At 39.3% G+C, this 22,809-nt stretch overlaps 1 pseudogene; it reads right to left on the reverse strand.

Annotated features, from left to right (window-relative positions):
- The window catches only part of LOC123252741, a 380,070-nt pseudogene that overhangs the window by 274,991 nt on the left and 82,270 nt on the right, over positions 1 to 22,809 (reverse strand).

Genomic DNA, 22,809 nt, shown 5'->3' on the forward strand with positions numbered 1-22,809 from the left:
TGCAGAGTGAAAGGAACAGAGCCAGAAGAACACTGTACACAGAGACTGATATACTATGGTAAAATCGAATGTAATGGACCTCTATACCAGCAGCAATGCAATGACACAAGACAGCTCTGAGGGATTTATGGTAAAGAATGCTACCCACCTTCAGAGGAAGAACTGCAGGAGAGGAAACATAGAAGATAAACAATTGCTTGAACGCATGGGCTGAGGTGGACATGATTGGGGATGTAGACTCGAAACTACCACAACAATGCAACTATCAACAAATTGGAAATAGGCCCTAGACAAGGACACATGTTACAACCAGTGGAAATGTGCGTCGGCCATGGGTGGGGGGAGGGAGAGGTGAAGGGGAAAGTAGGGGCATGAAGCATGTAACCATGTTAAAAATGAATATTAATAAATGTTTAAAAAAAAGACACAGATAGGATGTCCAAGAACTCGAGTCAAATAAGATGACAGTGGATTCTTGATCTAGGAAAAAAACACAATTTGTGGCTGCAATCCAGACCTATAGTCCTGCCATTGGGAACCAAATGCCCAATAAGCATTCTGAAAAAAGTACCAATTCTTAGATTGAAAATTTGCTGAGGGGAGTAGCTAGGTGGCTCAGGGAATTGAGAGCCAGGTCCAGAGACAGGAGGTCCTAGGTTCAAATATGGCCTCAGACACTTCCTAGCTGTGTGACCCTGGGCAAGTCACTTAACCCCCATTGCCTACCCTTACTACTCTTCTGCCTTGGAACCCATGCACAGTATTGATTCTAAGACAGAAGGTAAGGGTTAAAAAAAAAGTTGGCTGATCAGTGCAGACAGTTTATGCTATTTCCTACCCTTGGAGAAAGAATGTAGATCTAAGGGGAGAAGATTACTAGAAAGGATGTTTAATTACTCATCTTTGTTACAGTCCTTGGTGCTCTGTCAGGCAAATTAGATCATGTCACATTTTACTGCTTTGTTGGATTCCAGTTTTTCCCATGGAAATGCTTTGAGAGAATATGAAACCAGAGAAGAATACTGAGAGCTTTTTAGTATTCCAATTTGCTCCACGGAAGCTCAGAGCTATGGATCAGAGCCACAGCTCTCCAAAGAAATAGTAGCTATGACTACTTCAGAAAACATGCAGCTAAGTAGAATTTGTGCAGATGGAGAGCAGTATGCCCTTTGTTTATTTAAGAGATCTTTGAAAGACAAAGGCCATTTTAAAAAGTTCACAGCAGTATCAACATAATATATCTACAACTTCCTAGAGATTTCTGGGTAAATGGTGCCAAGAGCCCAGGACTTAGTGGACAAGGGAAATCCTGAGCCAACATATAGAGGAATAGTTGCTGGCTAGATAAAAAGTTTCACGACTCCAAGATACAGTAGAGGCCAGTGACAAGGCAGACACCTGGAAAACGTTCCTGTAAAAAAAAGAATAGAGTTAGCAACAGGGACCAGTTGGCCTATCCCTAAAGTCAAGTACTCAGCAACTCTCACCTAGACTGTTCTAGATTCCTACCTTCCAGGAGCCTTGCCTTGATCCCATCACCTCAGTCCTTGACCTTGATCATACTGATCTTCTCTCTTTCTTGCTTCTCACACCTTGTTCCTCCTTATACATTTGACTTTCTAACCTGACTAACCTCTTAGTTCTAATTTCTCCTTCTCCTCCTCCTCCTCCTCCCCCACCCCCATCTCCTGAATGAAGGTTTTTACACCCATAAGGACCACTCCAGCATCTCAGATTAGGCTTCCTCTGCTTCCAGAGGTCTGATCATCTAGGGGTGGAGGGAAGTTAACTAAGTTTCCCAGCACAACTGGCAACAGTTTCCCATTTTGCAAAGGGTATTAATCTGGATTGTGTCCCAGTTTGGGAGTCATAGTAGTTGTTAACCTCCAGAGACTTCAATTAATAGTTCTTGTCTTTGGGTCTCTTTACTTCTTTGGTCTAGATCTTCATGACTGTTTGACTGGCTTCAAACTTCATACAAAGGAAAATAAATAAAGCATGAGCTGAAGACAGAGTCTGCCAAAGGAAGACAGATAGAAAATAGAAAAAAAAATTTTTTTAATTGAGATAGTGTTGTAATATGAAGCTGCAAAGTCACAAACTAGGTTTGGTTCTTGCTAATGTCTCATACTAATTATAAGACTTTGAGTGGACCATCAAAACTTCAGTGGCAGGGGCAGCTAGGTAGCACAATAGAAGATACCAGACATGGAGTCAGTTCAAATTTGGCCTCAGGAACTTCTCAACTGGATGACCCTGGGCAAGTCATTCAACCCTAGTTGCCTAGCCCTTGTTCTTGTTAATAGTTAAAAAAAAATTTCAGGAGGCAGCTAGGTGGATTGAGTGCCAGGTCCAGAGACAGAAGATCCTGGGTTCTGTAATAATTACAATTTAAATTATGAGGCTGTTAGTAGCTTTTTAGTGGCTTTATTACAGCAAAATAGAGATAGTGAAAAGAGGGGAAAGGATTCCTTCAGTTAAGTGAACAGAGCACAGAGCCAGAGACCCACACCCACCACACCTTAACCAAAGCAAAGCTCAAGCTCCTAAAAAAGAGCCCTGCAGCATGGGTCTCAGCCAAATTTATCTCCCAAGCCCCTGTACGTGGAATGAGGACGTACTTAAAAGGATGCTGGGAATTTAGCTCAGGTGTAGCAAATTTTCCACCTCCACAGTTCAAATCTGGCCTCAGACATTTCCCAGCTATGTGACCCTGGGCAAGTCACTTAATCCCAATTGCCTAGCCCTTATCACTCTTCTGCCTTGGAACCAATACACTGTATTGATTTTAAGACAGAAAGAAAGGGTTTCAAAAAAAGATTTCAGTGGCTTGGATAATTCTAAATTTGAGTTCAGTGGCTGATCTATATCAGTCAAGAGTTTCCTCTACCTGATATCCCTAGTCCCATACAATGATTAACCAGAAACTGAAACCTTTATCATCTTGTGCCATGGCTCCTGCAGAGGGGCAAGCGATGACTGCAAACAAAATACCTTGTTCAGGTGCTTTCCCTCTTTGCAACATGCCCTTTTCTCTGCTGTGAAGCACCTGTTCAGATTCTAGGATAGTTCTACAAGTTTGCACATCCTTACTGGGCCAAGGCTGATGCTCCTGGATCCTGATGGCCACTTCTCTCACTGAGCCCAACATGATGCTGAGCTCCTGAGGTAGATGGAGCAGCAGATGGAAGTCTCGGGGAGGCATGCATTCCAGCTGTCCCAGGTAAAGGGGGAGGATCATTATCCATACAAGGACGATGTAGGGTTTCCCTAGAGAAAAAAGAGGGGTGAAAAAGTTTACAAGTTTTAGGACTTGGACAGAATTAAAGCTCCAGGCCTCATGGGTGTAAGAAAATGACCAGATGAATATCTAGTATTCCCAAATATTTCTTCCATGGATTTTTTGGGGAAGGGAAGGTGGAAGGTTGGGATCATAACAAGGAAAGAGCCTTCTTTGGGTCATAGTGCTCATTCCAGCTCTCCTCCGTGAGGATTTAGGATCATACTATCCCAAACAGCAGCTCCAATGAAGAAGTATCCCTACCAGATTCCGAGGTTATTAGCTAAAAAAGACAAATTGGTCCTTCTCCAAAGGAACTTGCCAGCATTGCCATTTTAGGAAGTCATATTTCATCTCAATAAAACTCCCATTAATCCTCCCACTGCCCAAATGGGAAAGGGAGTAAGATGTGCTGATTCTGGTGTTCCTACAGGAATATTTGGAACATGAGAAATGTGTGTGAGTACCTTGGACCCTGACTGAGGAGAGGGGTAAAAATGAAAGTGGACCCTTGGAGACACTTGCAGGGTTAGTGACTCCCAGTCCCATTCATTTCCAAAGATTTTTAAGAATTTCTAGCCAGTCATGAAACAAGAGTCAGTCAATTCTGGCTGATAAGCTTCACCTCAAAATGGCCAAGGGAAAAGGAAAAATGTGAATAGTCCAGGATATAGAAGTTGTACTCACTGATCAAATGAACACTGCAGAGGTATGTCATGAATGTTACTCTGCAGATTTTCTAAGGAAAGGTGGCAGTGAAGAACACTGTGGAAAATTAACATATTCCATCTCATCTGATGGGAGAAGAATTGTTTAGGAATAAATGTTTAAAATTAATAGGATAACTTAAATCATTAAATTTCTAAAATTAGATCATGGAGACACAAGAGTCTTCTGGGAGGCAGTCATCCTAAAGTCATATTGGGTCCAGGGTTTTGCATCAGGTTCCCAGAAGACTTTGGCCAAAGCCTAGATAATGGAATCCCCTCGGTTTTGGATGGAGAATCTACTAGCTACCTTGATTCCCATGGTCTCCTTCCTCACTTATGAATATATGGCCATATGAATATATTAGTCTTCCTAATATAGGCTGGGTGGATGATCTACAAAAGGAAAGTAGGTTCTAAAGTGGGGAATCCCTGAACTGGCTAGTTTCAGCACCATGGATATAAGGAATCCTCTATGGCTTAAAGCACAGGCTATAATATAGGATCCTTGGGGTCAACCTTACAAAAGGGGAACTTAAAAGATAAAAGGGACTCCTATGTCTTCCACCTTCCCATAGGTGAATCGACAAGTCCTGTGAAGGAGCTGGGGAACAGCCCTGCCACCTGCCAGGCCAGATTCCAACCACCCCATGGATTGGGAAAACTCTTGCATTTATTCATCTGGTAGCAACAAATGATCTCCAGGTTCAGACTAACAGAGGGGAGAGGGACAACTCTGGCAAATGGTTTCAGAGTCTCCATTCTTACATCTCTTTGTGTTTATTTTTCTTTTTTATTTTTAAAAAGTTTTCCATGTTTCCATGATTCATTTCCTTTCCTTTCCCCTCTTCCCTCCCCATCCATTCCCAGAGCCAACAAGCAATTCCACTGGGTTGTACAAATGTTATCACTTGATACCTATCTCCATATTATTCATTTTTGCCGTAGAACGATCTTTTAAAGCCTAAACCCCAAATCACATACCCATATATACATGTGATAAGTGATAAGTCATATGTTCTTTTGCATTTCTACTCCCATACATAGTTCTTTCTCTCAATGTGGTTAGCTTTCCTTCCCATAAGTCTTTCAGGAATGTCTTACCTCTTTTTGTATTCCACAATTTAAGACTGAGTAGAAGAAGAAAAACTTATCTTCTACGACTGAAGTTACTTGGCATCCAGTCCCCAGGAATACCTGTTGAGGTTGCAGAATGGTTCCATTCCGAAAAATATCTTTCTCCATTATGACCTGAAAGTAGTCTGGGCCACAGGTTACCCATACTGTGCAAAAAAAGGAAACGGACTTCTATCATCTGTCAAAAAGAAGGAATGACTCAGAGAAGGGAATACAAAAGTCAAGTGGCAGCGAGGATATAAAATCATGGGCAACTCCCTAACAGAAGGGATGATTCTGCCCTAATCCAGCTCCATCACTTAAATTAATGGAAGGGGAGAGACTGAGAATAAATCAAGTCTTCCCTTATCCTCTGCCTCTCAAAATACACAAAAAGATAAACCATTATTTTATAATTGGAAATTTAGAGCTATTACAGACTGGAGGGATTCACAGTTGAGAAAACAGGAGACAAGGTCATAAGGAGCTGCAAGAGACCGGAGGCCATCAAGTCCAGTGCATTAGTTTTATTGGTGATGATGAAGTCAGGAAGGTTAAGTCACTTGCCCAATGTGACACAATCAAAAAAACCTTCACAGAACTGATCCAACCATTCTGGATGGCAATTTGGAACTATGCCCAAAGAGTGCTAAAAGAATGCCTGCCCTTTGATCCAGCCATACCATTACTGGGTTTGTACCCCAAAGAGATCATACATAAAAAGACTTGTACAAAAATATTCATAGCCGCACTTTTTGTGGTAGCAAAAAACTGGAAAATGAGGGGATGCCCTTCAATTGGGGAATGGCTGAACAAATTGTGGCATATGCTGGTGATGGGATACTATTGTGCTCAAAGGAATAATAAACTGGAGGAATTGCATGTGAACTAGATAGACCTCCAGGAATTGATGCAGAGTGAAAGGAGCAGAGCCAGAAGAACATTGTACACAGAGACTGATACACTGTGGTAAAATAGAATGTAATGGACTTCTGTAATAGCAGCAGTGCAATGACACAGGACAATTCTGAGATACTTATGGAAAATAATGCTACCCACATTCAAAGGAAGAACTACAGAAGTGGAAACACAGAAGAAAAACAACTGCTTGAACACATGGGTTGAGGCAAACATGATTGGGGATGTAGACTCGAAACAACCACACCAATGCAACTATCAATAATATGGAAATAGGTCTTGATTGATGACACACATTAAAACCAATGGAAATGCACATCAGCTATGGGGGGGGGGTGGAGAGGTGAAGGGGAAAGTAAGAACATGAATCATGTAAGCATTGAAAATTTTTCTAAAAAATAAAAATTAAAAAAAAAACCTTCACCAACAGGATTTGAAGTCTGAATGCTGTGGATGAGTCCTCTTTTCACATACCAAAGCAACTAGTGCTTCGGAGCCAAGGATAACTCTCTAGATTCCTTCAGTATCTTTCATTAAATGAAATTCAGAGAAAGCCAACAGTCCCTACATTTGGATTCACTGGGTAGCAAAGACAGTCTCCTGTTCGGGGGCAAAGTGCTTTTAATAAAAGCAGGTGGAAGCATATTTGCCAGGAGATAATAAAGTCAAAAAGGCAACAAACAGAAAGCGTGGGGGGAAAAAAAGAGGGAGAAATCTGCCTAGAAATATCTGCTGGCCCGACTATTACTAAATAGCAGCTACCCCGGAGGCAAAAAGAAAAACTGTAAGAGTGGAGAGACCTAGAAATTCAAAGACAAAATTCAAAAGAGATAAGCAAATATCAATTCTTTTTTAAACCCTTACCTTGACTTAGAATTAATACAATCAGTTCCAAGGCAGAAAAATGGAATGGTAAGGGCTAGGCTAGTGACAGCAAACTTATGGCACATGTGCCAAAGATGGCAGACAGAGCCCTCTCTGTGGATGCTCTTGCAGTCACCTGCCAGAGTTCATTACTAGAAAGTCAGAAGGACTCAGGATAGAGCTGTTCTCCTCCCCCTCTCCATGTGCCTGAGGCCATTCCTTACTTCACCTGCCCCTCAGCCCAGCAGTCAAATGGGAGGGCTTCCTCCCTCCCCTGCCTGGGATAAGGTGTTAGGGGTTGGGACTCACATGCTGCATGAGGGTGTGGCACAGAGAGCAGCCAGTTAAGTCTGTGGTGAAGGTAATTCTGGTGGTGGAGAGGAGCTAGGTTTGAGGGGAGCATAGCTTACAGTGTAGCACATATCTAGAGGGGAGCAGAGAGCTGGGGATACTTTCCTCCCTCTTTCCACACATGCCTCTAATGGTTTGCCCCTCTGTCAACCAGCCCAATGGGAGTGTATCCTCCCTCCCCTGTCTGGGATTAGGTGGGGGAGAGGCATGGCACTCTGTCTCTAAAAGATTCACCATCATAGGGCTAGGCAATTGGGGTTAAGTGACTTGTCCAGGGTCATCCAGCTAGGAAGTGTCTGAGGCCACATTTGAACCTAACCAAGACCTAGCTCTCTACCCACTGAGTCACACACCTGACCCCACTAATATGAATTCTTGATTCACATGAGCAACTATTTAGGGAACACAGATAAGTCAAGAAGACAAATAAAATAGTTTTGAAGTCCAAGGATATAGATTCAAATACTACCTCCAGTACTACTTGTATAACCTTGAACAAATAATACCACCTTGTTTGGATCAATTTCTTCATCTGTAAAATGTAGTTGGACGAGTTGATCTCTTAGAACTTTTACAGCTCTGAATATGACACCATAAATTGCTCTGATCCTATAAGCAGGACCCTTAAGACAATGCCCCTCCACACAAGAGTTTTACATTCCTCTAAGGAAATAAGCACAGTGTCTTAAACATCTGATATATGCCAGGAAGGAGTGAGCTTGAAAGGAAGGAAATTATTTTGTAGGGCTTAAGATGGGAGAGACAAAAGGGACTTGAGGAAACCCAGGAAATGTTGTGATTCTGGCAGAGAGGACAGCTACCCTGGATCTTACAAGAAACAAGAGTTGGAGAGAAAAAGCATTAGGGATCCTGGAAGATTGGGTCATGGGTGGAGGGGATGACTAAGGAAGAGAATTAAGGGAGGGCAAAGAATAACCAAAATAGAGAAGAAGACAGATTTAGTGACAGTAGAAAAAAAAAGTAAAATAAAATAATTATGATTCCAACTTTTCATATCTGATTAACTGGGAGAATGACAAATTCTTGGAACAAAGCAAGAGGATCAGTAAAGAGACCAATCAGCATTTGAATGCCTAAATGACTGGTAATTGTGATACTCACTTGGGGTACAAAGAGAAAAGAAACGGTGGCCTAATATTTGTCTAGGGAGAAAAAGAGATACCCACATAGAGAAACAAAAAAAAAGTATAGAAAATAGATAAGTTCATTTGGGCATGGGGAGAAGTCACTAGGGCCTGAGGAGTTATGAAAAGTTCCACATAAGAAATACTCTTGAACCAAATCCTGAATCCATTTAGAGTTGGAGACTATCAGGTCGTCCAACTGGAGTCATGAAAAAGGTAATTGGAAACAGGGGGATGGACATTAAATGAGATAGGGGGAAACTAAAATTATAGACAGAATTCAACAGAAAAGATTAAAACCAAAAGAGAGGAGAAATGCAAATGGAATGAAAACATATCTCTCGAAGACACTCAGAACTAAAAAGGAGAGTGCCTCTGTCATATCCTCAAAGACTTTATTGATCCACTTAACCTGAAAACTCAAAGCTCTCATCTTAGTTTTAAAGAGAGAGAGAGAGAGAGAGAGAGAGAGAGAGAGAGAGAGAGAGAGAGAAGGAGAGACAGAGAGAGAGAGAGAGAGAGAGAGAGAGAGAGAGAGAGAAGGAGAGACACAGAGAGAGAGAGAGATCAATAGACAAATAACAGTAATTAAAGCTCAGAATATGTCACATAAAAGCAAGTCATTTATTTCTCCAGATAGTTGCCTATTAGATGCATTTGATTAAACCCCCTTTTGACCACATCTCCAAAAAACTAAGCCAGGAATATACAACTTACTTGGATAATCTTGGAGCCAAACCTTGGAGAATAACAGAGATAGCACTGCTAACCCAACAAACAGGTTCATGATTCCAATGCCCTGTCAAGTCTACAGACCCTATGAGCACGCAAGAAATTAGAGAAGGGCTTCCATTCCAAGTGATTTTATAGCAGAGGCCCACTTGTGTTTCTATCCACACCCAGGTGTCTGCAGTTATCCACTCTTTAAGACAACATAGAGGAATCCCTTATCTCACTTTTAATTGTCATCTCATGAAGACTGATGCCTTTCCTCTCACTCAGGTGCTTAGAATGAAGGGGCTAATGGGTGAGGTGGCCTCAGGTTTATGCCATAGGGAACTGAGCATGCTTTGCCTTTTAAAGAGAAAACTTGGGGTCATATGACAACTGCCTATGAAGAATTCTCACATGGAAGAGGGAGTAGATCAATATTACTTGATTCCAGAGGGCACTTGAAGGGTAGCATGGAAATTAAAGAGATGAATTTGGAATGGGTACTTTCTGTCATGTCTTTGAAAGATCAGATAGAAAGAAGAAGAGAAAGGAGTTGCCCAGGAAAGAGACTAGACATTCTCCATGACAGTTGAAAATACTTTGGGAGTATATAGTACCTGATTTATGGCTCTTTTCACATTTATAACCATGTGGTCATCAGTGTTATTTCTACTTTTTATTTTCCAAGAAATTTTGGATAATTTTAATATCTGCATGGGAATTACTTTCAAGAGGCAAGCATGTAGAGTAATTTGTTGCTCTCCTGGATCAAATGTTTCTTTATTGTCAACAATAAGTACAATGGAATAAGGTTTACTGGGTCTTTACCCCAAAATGTCTTTATCTCTCCACTTCCCTCTTGCTCTTCTGAAGTGATGACACATTTTATCAACTACTTCTGGATGCTTTCTTCTCCCAAATTTTTTTAACACTGCTCTTGGGTCGTCCTGTTCTTATCTATCTAATCATTTCGGGTTCATTATTTATGTCCTGTCCTCAAACATTAGAGGTTTCCCCAAGACCCTCTTCTTCTCTCTTTATATACTATCTTGGTGACAACCACATTTCCTCTGGAGCCTATAAATGATCTCCACGTACATTACCATAACCTCTTCATCTCTTCTTTACTGAGCTTTAGTTCCTTATTTCCCAGCTGGGTATCTTCACTTTAATATCTTGTAGGCATCTCAAACTCCACAAGTCCAAAAATGTGATCCTTTTCTTCCTAGCTTCCCTGTCTCTGTTGAATAGGCTACCCACAGTCTTTGCAGTTTTCCAGGTATGCAACTTCAGAATTATCTTTTACTCCTCACTTTCCCCAAATACTCAATCTGTTTCCATGGCTTGTCAACTGCATAACCTGCCTCTCACATCTATTACATCTTCCCCCCTTCTCTTATTCTATCCACTACCACTGAATTCAGCCCCTCATCATTGCTGGCTATGAACTATTAAAACACCCTCTTGGTTAGCTTCCCTACAGCTACCCTCTGCCTTCTCTTTATCTTCTGCCACATAGATGGCCACCAAGCCGATATTACCGAAAGGCAAATATGGCCATGTCAGTTTTCACCTCAAGAAGCGTAGTGGCTTCTGAGTGCTGTTATATTATGGGCATGGTTCTTGGCACATAGTAAGCAAGTAATAAATGCTTTAAGTGAAAAGGAAAGTAAGGTTATTCTAACATGACTTGCTCATGATGAAGCCATGCTGGCTTTTTATTTTCTGTTGCTTTGCTGCCAAGACATTCACTCCCATACCTTTTAATAATATAGGCTACTGTGTGACCCTGGGCAAGTCACTTGACCCCCATTGCCTAGCCCAATGATGTGGGCAAACTATGGCCTGCAGGCCAGATGCAGCCCCCTGAAATGTTCTATTCAGCCATGTGACATTATTCCTAATCTGGTGAATACAATGAGTAGGATACATTACAATGAAATTTCTAAAGAGTTTCCTTAGAAACAGACTGACAGATGAGCATTTCCTTTCCTTTGGCCCCCTCTTTAAAAAGTTTGCCCATCACTGGCCTAGCCCTTACCACTCTTCTGCCTTGGAGCTAATACACAGTATTGACTCCAAGATGGAAGGTAAGGGTTTTAAAAAATAATAAAAATATAGCCTAGTCTGAAAAGATTACATGTAGAAGGTAGTTCTGGAGCTGAGTTCTGTTGGAATGAAGTGAAAGAATATTCATTAGCTTCCAACATGGTTCCTTCATCAATGGATGACTTCTCTGTTCCTTAAATACTTTACAAGGACTAATAAAGGGCATCGTCTTGTTAAGTAGTGCTTGACACAGTCACTGTCAGATTACCTGCCAGACTCAAAGTTCAGCACCAGGAGCTCTATTCCTTTGACTGACCAATGTATGCAACCCCTATCTAAGACAGAAAGGTTATATCATTTCTTTGCCTTCTATTTGATAGGGTTTGTCTAAGTAAAGGTCCTCACCTACTCTGGCATTTCTTATTCCTCACCTCTGCCCCTTCCCCTCCATTTAAATGAACTCCAAAATCTCCTCATTGTTGCCCAATATGGAAGGCTCCTACTCAGCCAATTAAAGCCCAGTACACTAGTCTATCTCATCTAGTTCTCCCTAATACCTTTAAGTCAGACATTTGCAGAGATTTAGAAGCATGTTCTCTGCTACTTAAAAATCAGAAAATCATTTCCCTAATAGGTGAAGTTTATTTGCCTTTTTGAGGGATACTCTTCATCCTAGCTACTTTCTACAAGAAGTTTTTCTGATTTCACTTAATCCTAGTGCTTTCCCTTTGTTCAATATTTCCTGAAAAGCCTATTGAGTTAACTTGATTTGCAAAAAAAAAAAATTTTAATTATGAAGAATTTTGTGAAGAAACTTTAACTACCATCCCAAAAGAAATAACTGGTAAGGTTATATTTCCAGAGGTAAGGAGAAGAAATCAGTTGCAGTGGGTGGTTCGAGATCACTCTGGCTATGATTTGTTAAATTGCTGAAATATTGAAATATTTGTTGGTATAGCCATGAATCATTTGGCTTTATTATTTATTGGCTTTATTAGCTTATGCAAATAAAGTGACTAAAATGGTCATGTCTTCTGACCTAAAAAAAACCCAGGGCTTATATGCCAAGAGGACCACATATAAGAAGAAAATCCCCAGATGTATCAAAATACATATAGCAGCACTTTGTTGTAGCAAAAACTAGAAACAAATTAGATGTCCATTAATTTTAGAATGAGTAAACAAATTGCAATACATGAACATAATCGATTATTACTCTGCTGTAAGAATTGGATAATATGATGAACACAGAGAATCATAGAAAGATTTCTATGATCTGACCCAGTGAAGTAAGCAGAGCCAATATCACATTATGCATGACCACAGCAATGTAAATAGAACGAACCACCACAAACCAGCTATCTGCATTGAAAAATTACAAAGAACAAAAATGACCCCAAAGAAAAGATATGAGAAGACAGCCCTACCCCCAATCCTTTTCAGAGGTGTGGAAGTCCTCAGAGGCTGATACATCACGTCTATTGATAGAGATTGATATTTTTATGTATTGATCGGCTTTGCCAACTTTATTTCTCTTCCTCTTTTAAGAAACATTTCTTCTATGGAATGGTTCTCTGGGAGGGGTAGGGATACTCTCAGAAAATCTTATGATGTAATAAATAAAAGCTTCCATAAACATTTATTTTAAAGAAATTTTAAAGAAAACCATTTATCTAATATATAATATATATTGCTCTAGACATGAAGGATACAAATATATGCCCTCATAGACCTTATAGTCCTACATAAAGACAAAATGAAGATATCTAAACTCTCTTGAAGATGTATGAGCACCAAATGCAAATGTACTGCTATTTTTAAGGGGCAGCAGGGATCCTAAATGAATCATCCTTAACCATGGTACAGATACTTGCTTCAGATTGGGAAAAGGGAAACACCACAGAAAGCCAGGGCACAAAGGGGAAGTTCCAAGAAATAGGTAGGACTTGAACTGAGCAGTTCAGAAAAGTACAAGCCAAGTAAGCCCTCACTATGTTTGGAACAACTCAAATGTAGCCTTTGACTAGAATGGTGAGGCAAATGCATAGGGTATATCTTGATTAAGTTCACTGTTATCAAGATGGAGTACTGACAAACTGTACAGAAAGCTTGAGTTCTTTCCAATATGGACGAAGAAGTAAGATTCTGTGGAAAAATAGGACTGTTCAGCAGGAATATTGCAGTATCTTGTCTTTTTTCTAAATTTTTTTTCAGGCTAAACTAAAGTTCATCCTATATTTAATGGCTTAACAGCCTAGGTACTCCCAGGACAGATAAGTTTTCCTGAAGTCCTCTTGGGAATTTCAACATGATGTGCTGGTAAATGTTTAACAACCAGTTCTCAAAAATACAGCCTATGTCATATTACCTGCCTAATTGGGGAGTGGGGAGTGATGGGAGGGAAAGAGTGAATATGGATTACAAAATAACAGAAAAAAAAGATTTTAAAACTGTATCAATGGGTAATCCAGAAAAAAATAAAAATACTAATAATTTTTAAAAAGACAACCATTGAAATTGTTCATGTTTAAGAAAAAAAAATAAGTGCTTCTCTAGAAACTGATCATTAAAATATAGTAGAGTCATCATTTGGGGATTGGCTGAACAAGTTGTAGTTGTAGATTGTATTGAAATAGTATTGTGCTCTAAGAGGAGAGAGAGGGTTTCAGAGAGACCTGAGAAAACATATGAATTGATGCAAAATGAAGTAGAACCAGGGAAACCTTGTACATAACAGCAAAATCGTAACAATGATTTCTCTGAACGATACAATATGATTCCATATGATTCATGATGAAAATGTCATCCATCTCTAGAGAGAACTGATAAATTCTGAGGGCATATTGGGGCATTTTTTAACTATCTCTCTTGTCCTTTTTTGTAATTAGCTAATATGGAAATATGTTTTGCATAACTTCACATTTTTAATAAGAGCTGGGAGAGAAATTTGAATTCAAAATAAGAAAAATGAATGTAAAAGTATAATCTATATATTTATGTAACAATTAAAAGGCAGCATAAGTGTCTGTTTATTTAAAAGAACATTAAATTTAAAACCAAATAGTGAAAAGCTTCACAGAATCTTGATAGGTACTATCACAACTTTCTAAAAAAGCCTCTTGATAAGGGCTGTTATTGTCCCATTACTGAAAGCATCAAAGTAGCCCTGAAGCAGCATCCTCATGAACAAAGATGACCTGTAAACAGCTGGCCGCATTTCCCTCTAGCATGACAGATCAGAGAATGGGCTTCAAATACAAAGGATTGACCCAGAAGTCTGGTCCTATTGGAAAAGAAAAGATAGTTAGCAAACAGAAATTGAAAGGGAACCACTGAGCTGTGGCCACCCTGAGCCTATCACCTCTGCCTTTATAATCAAATTCCTTGTTTCCAATGACTTCCTTCTATATACATCTGCCAAAATGCTGTCCTAAGGCTCCAGTCTGATCCCATCATTTTTCTTTACCCTAAAAGGCCTCTGTGTCCCCATCTTGAGGACAAGAAACAAACTCTTCACCCAGGAATTTAAGGCCCTCTCTATTACTTTCTTTCCTTTTCTCACATTTTAGCTAGTGAGGAATTTCCACCTACTAATGAAGTAACTATTATACAACTTATAGTCTAGATCAGTGTTTCCCAAACTTTTTTGGCCTACTGCCTCCTTTCCAGAAAAAAAATTACTTAGCACCCCCTGAAAATTATTTTTTTTATTTTAATAGCAATTAATAGGAAAGATATATGTATTCATGTTTCTACCTTTTTCGTAAAATATAGTAAAGAAAGGTGTAAATTCGAAACATTGAACTTTGAAATTATGAAACTATTTATTGAACTCAGAAATGCACCTGTGGCCATCACTGCCTCCCTGGATCCCTGCAGCACTCACCAGGGGGCAGTGGCGCCCACTTTGGGAATCACTGCACTGTTAAGTGATTTGCAGGGAATCTCAAATCAGTGTGTCTGAAGAGGGACTTGACCCAAGGTCATTCTGACTCCAAGGTCAGCTCTCTCTCAATATTCTAGCACTTACTAAAGGTGTATTAAATCTAATTCACCAAAGATAGTTATTGTTGTTTGTCCTTCATTTTTAAAGAGGACCAAAGATGTCATGAGGTCTTATATCTTATATATCTTAACTTCCATGTGAATTGAAATTAAGTGAGGCAGAATTAAACAAAGTCGACAGCCTCAGTTTTTCTTCTAGAGTCATATGTCCAGTGACAAGGTAAAAATCAGGATGATTAGTGAGAGCCTGGGATCCAGTGAATGACCTTGGCATCTTCCATATTCAATCAATCTCTAAGCCCTCCACCTCACCTGCTTCAATCACCTTCACTGCCATTGGAATAAATTGGTCTCATCTGCCCATTCCACCAAGGGATGTCTTCATATACTTGAGGTAGATGTGACCCTAACTCACCAATGGGTTTGTGGCCCATTGGTTACCATCAACCTGGTTTAGCTCACCTGCCAAGATGGTTTTCTGAGGTATACCCACTACACATACTACAACTTCTTGGAATCACAAGTGAATCGATTGCCAGGGGGATACTAAAAGCGAATGAACAGCCCTGAAAAGAGCTCAGCAAGCCCTCATCCCAAAGATTTTAGTCTTCCTTGAACACTTACACATCCCATGCATCTTCACAGAAGATACTAGACAATTGAATTAGGAGAGGACAAGGAGAGATGAGATTAAGGCCATGGGAAAGTGATGTGCCTGGCAAAGTTTTCACACACACACACACACCCTACATACACATAGACACATGCACCACTATAAAAGTCCAGCCTGGACAGGTCTTGCAACACAATGACGCATTGGTAAAATTAAATGTTTTTTAAAGGCACTCAGTCCTAACAGCAACAGCTTCTCACTTAAAGGCATTAGCTTGCATTTGATACCCCTCTTTGGAGTCACTTACTCAATGAATTACTCTCCATAGATCTCATTTTATAATTCTTTTCTTTGTTCCCCTTCGCTTTTTAACCTAGACTATATCATGACCATTGGATTTGCCTGGAGGGTCATCTAAATCAAAGAGTGGGAAACACATTCAGAGCTGAAAAATGACTTAAAATGGAGAGATCTCCCATAAGAAAAATGGATCATTATTAAGCAAAGTCAAATCTTGAAACTCAAGCCTATGAATTGGTTAGAGGATAGCCTGAAAGTCAAGAAGACCTAGGTTCAAATCCTGCCACTGACATATCTAGTAATGTAACCCGAGTGAATCATTTAATCTTTCAATAGCACCTCCAAGAGTTGCTGGTCATAACCTTAGAGCAATTTTTATAGCAAGGGTTGCCCACCTCCCCTTCCTGATGAACTTATTTCTCTAGACCAAAAAGACAAGTATCCCACTATTGGTACCCTAACTTTATGTGCCAGAGCAGCTTACAGATTGCAGACAAGCTACCAGGGTAAAAGTTCAAATACTCCTTTCTCCTTACATGTCACTTGTTCAATCAATCATGAAGTACTAGTTCAGAGTATTAAATTTGAACAAGGCCTAGTTTTCTTACCAAGGTCTAGATCTTGACAGTCATGGTCGATGACCAACATTTTGATGAGCCCACAAGGTAGATGGTTGAAGAGACAGAGAGCTTCAATTGTTATAGATTTATATCAGACAAACGATCAAAAATATGTCCTTTCTGAATGTCTTCCCTGAAGATAAGAAGGGAGAAAAAATTGAAAGGTCAAGAATTATCATCTACAAGGTGAATTTAAGCTCAAGTGTGCATGGGTTTGAGTTTGTAGCCAGGTAGGAGTTTCTGTTTTCTACTTTACTGTGGCTATGTTTTTTGGTTTATGGTTTTTTTTTTCTTCAGAGGAGTAAACATTCTGAGCTAATCCATCATTGCCCATGCTAGAACTACTGGTTATAGGTCTACAACTTTGCCTCTTATCATAAGAATCAAGACAATGCAACGCAAACACAAAGCACCCTATATATCCATGGGAATATTCAAATAAGATTCACTAGACAAAGGCACTGGCTGAAAGGTAAGGCAATTCTGGACTATCCCCAAAGGGACATTCCAGGCCCAAATTCTTAGTAAATCATGCCTCGATATCCCCAATTCTCCCCTGTCCATCCTTCTCAGACCCAAAGAGAGGGGGGGAAAGCAAAATATATTGGCTGGCAGTGTTCCTGCTGACAAAAGGAGTCGTTACTGGTTTGTTAACATGAGGATCAGAGATCTCTGACATACTGGCTTGTTGGAAGCATGTAGATGGGGAGTGACTTGTTAATCCCAGTACTCATATCCTTAAAGAATTAACACCAACTTCTAAGTCAGAAGAAATTCCAAAACTAAACTAAAAGAGGTTTTTCAGATGGTAAACTTCTGAACCAGAGAGCCTACTCAGGAAATCAAACTTGAATAAGACCCAATCAGATATGGCAGGCTCACCTGGTAATCTCGCAAACCACAGGTATAGAAACAGAGAGAAAAGGTGATCCTTCTCCATATATTAAGTACAAAACACTGCTGATATAAATCATATTGGGTGTCATCTGAGGAGAGAATGAAAGCTTTCATGTCAAAATGGTTCAAAAGTCATTGGGATGGAGTTATTATATTTTGGGAATAGAATGTAGAATCACGTAAACAGATGTTTCAGGGGGAATAGGTGCTTATTAGGCCCAAGGGACTGCATCAGCACCCCAGAAGACAATGGGGATCAGGTCCCAACTAATAGAATCCTCCCATTCCCACTGAACAACATCACTCAGTTTTACTTTCCTCTTGTGGCTCCTCGAAACACTCAAGGCAATAGATCAAAAATGGCAGGCATCCTCACTTGACTTTAGATTAGTAATATAGAATGGGAAAAGACAGGATGAATGAAACATTTCAAATTGGAATCAATAAACTGATTGGCCACTAAGTGAAGCCGACTCTGAATTCATGCATACTTTAGAGCCCAAGTTATCAATAAGGCGCCATAAGCCCAATCTTGGAAACAAATCCCTCCTAAAGAAAAGGAACCAAGGCAGTTTTTCCTACTATAGGACTGAAACCCATTACTTGTGGAAACAGGGAGCCCCTGGCTCTCTAAAATATGACCAGCTAGACACTCCCAATCCAATCTCCACTGATCAGCAGGGACTTCTGAGTTTCTCCACCCATAAATGACACTGAGGGTCAGCCTCATAAAAGAAAGAAGGCCTGAGATAACTGAAGTATTAGGTTTAAAGTCTTACCTGTACATTTATCCCACATTGCGATGGATTATAGGCCAGGTAGAATAGACGTGAAGTAACTGAAGTTACTTGACAGCCATTTCCTAGAATCACTTGGTTAGGTTGCAGAATTATACCATTTTGAAGAACATTTTTCTCTATAATGACTGTAAATTGTTCTTCAGTACAAGTTGTCCACACTGTGGAAGATGATAAAGTTAAGGCTAGTAGAATCTCTAAAACCAGGCACTGCTCAGAGAAGAACCTCAAACATTATTAAATAGGGAGAAGTAGTGGTCCAATGAGAGTAGAGAAGATTATGAGACAACAATTCTCTAAAATACGGCAAAGATTCTCCCATAATACTGCATTATCTATCTTAAGAAAAAATTTTAAATAGCCAGAGATGGGAAAGCAATTGATTTCTGCCCTCTGAAGGATCACTCTTCTTGTTAAATTAGAGATCAGAGTTGCTTAGGACCTGAGGGATTTAATCCAAGGCAGGCCCTTGTTATTAAAATAAGCAAACAGACTCAGAGAGGCCATAGAAGTACTGATCAAATGCAATAAATTTAATAGACGGAAACTGAGGCCCAGAGAAGTGCAGTGAAGTGACTTGCATGCTGTCAGCAAATTTTAGATGTAGAATTCAAACTCAGGTCTCCTAATGTCTTTTTCTGGTATACTACAAATGACTCATTCAAGGGCATGCTTGGGTAGTGCCATGACTTCAGATAACAGAGATAATTTTAGTCCTTATCATGTGTACCCTTTGTATTCTACTATATTACATGGGAGACACCAAACATGGAAACTATTCTTAGGAAGGATAATTTGAAATTAAAATATTTAACCATTCATCACAATTTGATAGTTTGATATGTCTTCACTGTAGGATAGGAAAATAAAGAAAATATTAGAAGATGAGGAAGTATGACTTCGTTAAATGATTTTAAGGAGAGCTAACAAAAATCTTACATTTAGGATCGTTGGTAGCAATGACAGATAGACATCTTAAGCTAGATGTGGTGTCATTAACAAGTGCAGGTAAGAGTATTTTTCAGGAGCCTTAAAAATCTAATCAAAACATCTTTAGACTGAAAAGGAAACTAGAGGAAGAAAATTGCCTACATATACCTACCAAGATAGAGTTTGCTGAGCACATCTGTGTATACATATATTTTTATATGTGTGTGTGTGTGTGTAGCGCTATCATGTAAGGAGAGTCACAGTATCAGAGAAATACAGAAATTTACAGAAACCCAAGGAAGATGACCGTAATGGCATCCACGGCTTCATATTCAAAAATATCCAAATTATGTTGACAAGAAAGATGAACTCATGCAAAGAAGTAAATTTGACCTCACAATTATCACTGATACCCAAGACTGGAAAAGAGTGTTTTGAGAATGATATACCTTATTCAAAGAGCAGCTAGGTGGCACAGTAGAAATGCCAGACCTGAAGTCAGGAAGACTCATCCTCCTCAGTTCAAAACAATTCAAATCCTCAAACTAATTGTGTGACTGTGGGAAAGTCATTCAATCCAATTTACCTCAGTTTCTCATCTGTAAAATGACCCAGAGAAGGAAATGACAAACCATTCCACTCTCTTTGCCAAGAAAACCTCAATTTTGGTCACAAAGTGTCAGACACAACTGAAATAATTGAACAACAACTTCATTCAAAACAAACATGGAGAAAGGACTAAAAGAACCACTTTCCTGAGAGACTTAGGGAATTACTTCTTATTTTGTAAAGAAACATTACGTAAAGTTTTGGTTGGGAGAGAATAGCATCTTCAGAGAGGTAAATGGTGTACCTGTGTTTCCAGAATGAGAAATTAGCAAAATACAAATGATTCCCAGATTTTTTGTGTGTTAATCTGTGCTTTTATAGTATTATATATACTTCAAAACAAGGAAAAGATTGTTCCGTGAACCTAGACCCTCATAAATTCCTCTGGGTTATAAAAAAAAAAAAAGCTAAACATCATGATGAATGGAAAGATTGTGGAATTCTCTTTATAACTAACATTTTGTAAACTTCAATTGCTAATTGGTTGATTGATTTTTGTTGCTGTCGTTCCGTCCTTTCAGTTATGTTTTACTTTTCATGTCCCCATTTGGAGTTTTCTCAACAAATATATTTGAGTGGTTTGCTATTTCTTTCTCCACATGTAATTGATTTTAGAAATATGTTAGCTGGTTAAATAACATGAGAGGAACATTCTGAATGAGGGGTGTGAGTGATTATACTAGAAAATCCCATAATTCTTCAGGATTCTACCCCAGAGAGGAAAAGTATCCAATAGCTCTTTGAGAATATCTGAGCTCAAAACTGATCTCAGATACTCACTAGATGTGTAACCCTGTGTCACTTAATCTCTATTTGCCTCAGTTTCTTCATCTGCAAAAGGAGTAGAATAATAGCATCAGAAACACAGAACAAACAGTATGTTTGAGATTTGGCCATGAAAAGGGAATAACTAAAACAAGGAGAAAGAAGACATTCCTGAGGAAAAAAACAGATGTCTGAGAAATAATCACAGTCAGAGCAAGAAACAGGAGAAGAATCAAAGAAGGAGGTCCTAGGACCTTTGAATGAGAGTTGCTTCTCTTACCTGGAGAACCCAAAATCATTTTGTGACAAAAAAGAAAGAAAAGGAAAATATTTGGAAGGGAAGAAAAGTAACTAGATTTCAGTATAGTTAGAATCATAGCAAGTGATTTATCCTTAGAGAATGAGAGCTTCCAGACTTGTCTATAAAGTCCATATGTAAAGTACAAACCATGAATTCAAATATGACTACCAAAAAAAAAAAAAGACAAATCATTCACCTTCACAAACTTACCTCCAAAATGATAAAACTGTGCCTGCGATAATGAAAAGAACAGCACTGATAACCCCACAAGGGGCTTCATTATCACAGATGCCAAACAGGGCTAGAGAGCTTCTAAGGGGATGGGGAGTTTGCAAACTCTTTTTAAGTGATTTTGCTGCTAATGCCCCACCCATCCAACTCTTTCATCTCACTCAGGTGTCTTCAGTTTCCTACCCACTGCAGCTCAGAGGAAGCCCTCATCCTATTTTTAGTTCCTAACTCTTGTAGACCAACATGCCTTATCTCTTGGGTGCTTTTAATAAAACAGCCACGTGAGATGATGGTGGGTCATTTGGCCTCAACTTCATATCAGAAGATAGTAGATAACTCAGGAGGGAAGTGTTTATACTGCATAAGGGCCAACTTAGCTGACTTCAAGGTTTTGGAGGATTATTTCACTGACAAGTAAGTTCACCTTGATCTCAAAGGTCCAGGCTATGAAGGATGGATAGAAACTGCCAACATAGAGTTAGCGTGGATAAACTCAACCAAAATTGTTAAAGATCAACTAGGAAAAAAAAAAGCTGAGTTGAATTTGTGTGTGGATGGCCAACAGGTCATCCAAGGGAAACAAGTAACAGTTGGTAATATGGCTTTGAATGAGAAAACAAGACTAGAAGCATAATCTTGAGATTTGGCCATGTAGAAGAAAAAGCTAAAACCAGGAGACAATTCTAGGGAGAAACAATAGAACTTGGGGAAACCTTCACAGTTAGTACAAGAAGAAGAGCAGACATTCAACATTCAAGAAGGTCTTATGATTATCTAATGAGAGTGGAATCTACAAACCTGAGCACTCAAAACTATTCTATGGCCAAAAAGAAAAGGAAGAGAGAGGAAGAAACTTTTAAGAGAAAAGGGTAGAAATCCTCCATGACAGAGACTTTAACCATCATAGGTCTTTCTGGTTTATGGGAGTTTTTTCATGTTTCTAACCAATGGCTCAGTAATGTTATCTTTGTTATTTTACCTACTAAGGAATCTTAGATGATTTCAATGTAAATATAATGGAGGTTTGAGAAGTCCCAGCATCTTGGAACCTATAGGGAACTTCAAAAGGATAACAATATTCTCTCAACTCTGAAAGTGACCTAGAATTATCACCATCTTTGAGCACAAAGGTAGAATTGAATCATGTCCCAGAATTCTTAAAAAGACATACCAAGAAATGGAATGGTTAACGGGAAGGACTAGAAAGCTAATCCAGAAAGAATCAGTGGTGTGGGGACAACAAGATAAAGAAGAAAGAAAAAAATAAGGCTATTTAGAGGAGAAAATGGAGATGTCAAGGAGTGTCATATCAGAGCAAAGGAAAAGGAAGAAAAACTTTCAGTTGCATCTACCTCTTCAAGGACTTAGAGAAGTTCCAAAAATATCTTCTATTCTCCCAGCTTCTCCCAGTGCCTATTCATTAAAAGGCATTAACATCCTCTCCTCATTCTTTTATCCCAATATTCCCTATAACCCAACTTTTTTGGTGCAACCATAAAGAGGGCAGGGGTTATTGCATAGAGATAAACACAAACATAAATTAGAACTAAGAGCCTAACTTCTAAATTATGAGGGATTTTCAAACTGAGCTCTCAAC

Source organism: Gracilinanus agilis, chromosome 6 (genome assembly GCF_016433145.1).
Source record: "Gracilinanus agilis isolate LMUSP501 chromosome 6, AgileGrace, whole genome shotgun sequence".
In the NCBI taxonomy this organism is placed as follows: domain Eukaryota; kingdom Metazoa; phylum Chordata; class Mammalia; order Didelphimorphia; family Didelphidae; genus Gracilinanus; species Gracilinanus agilis.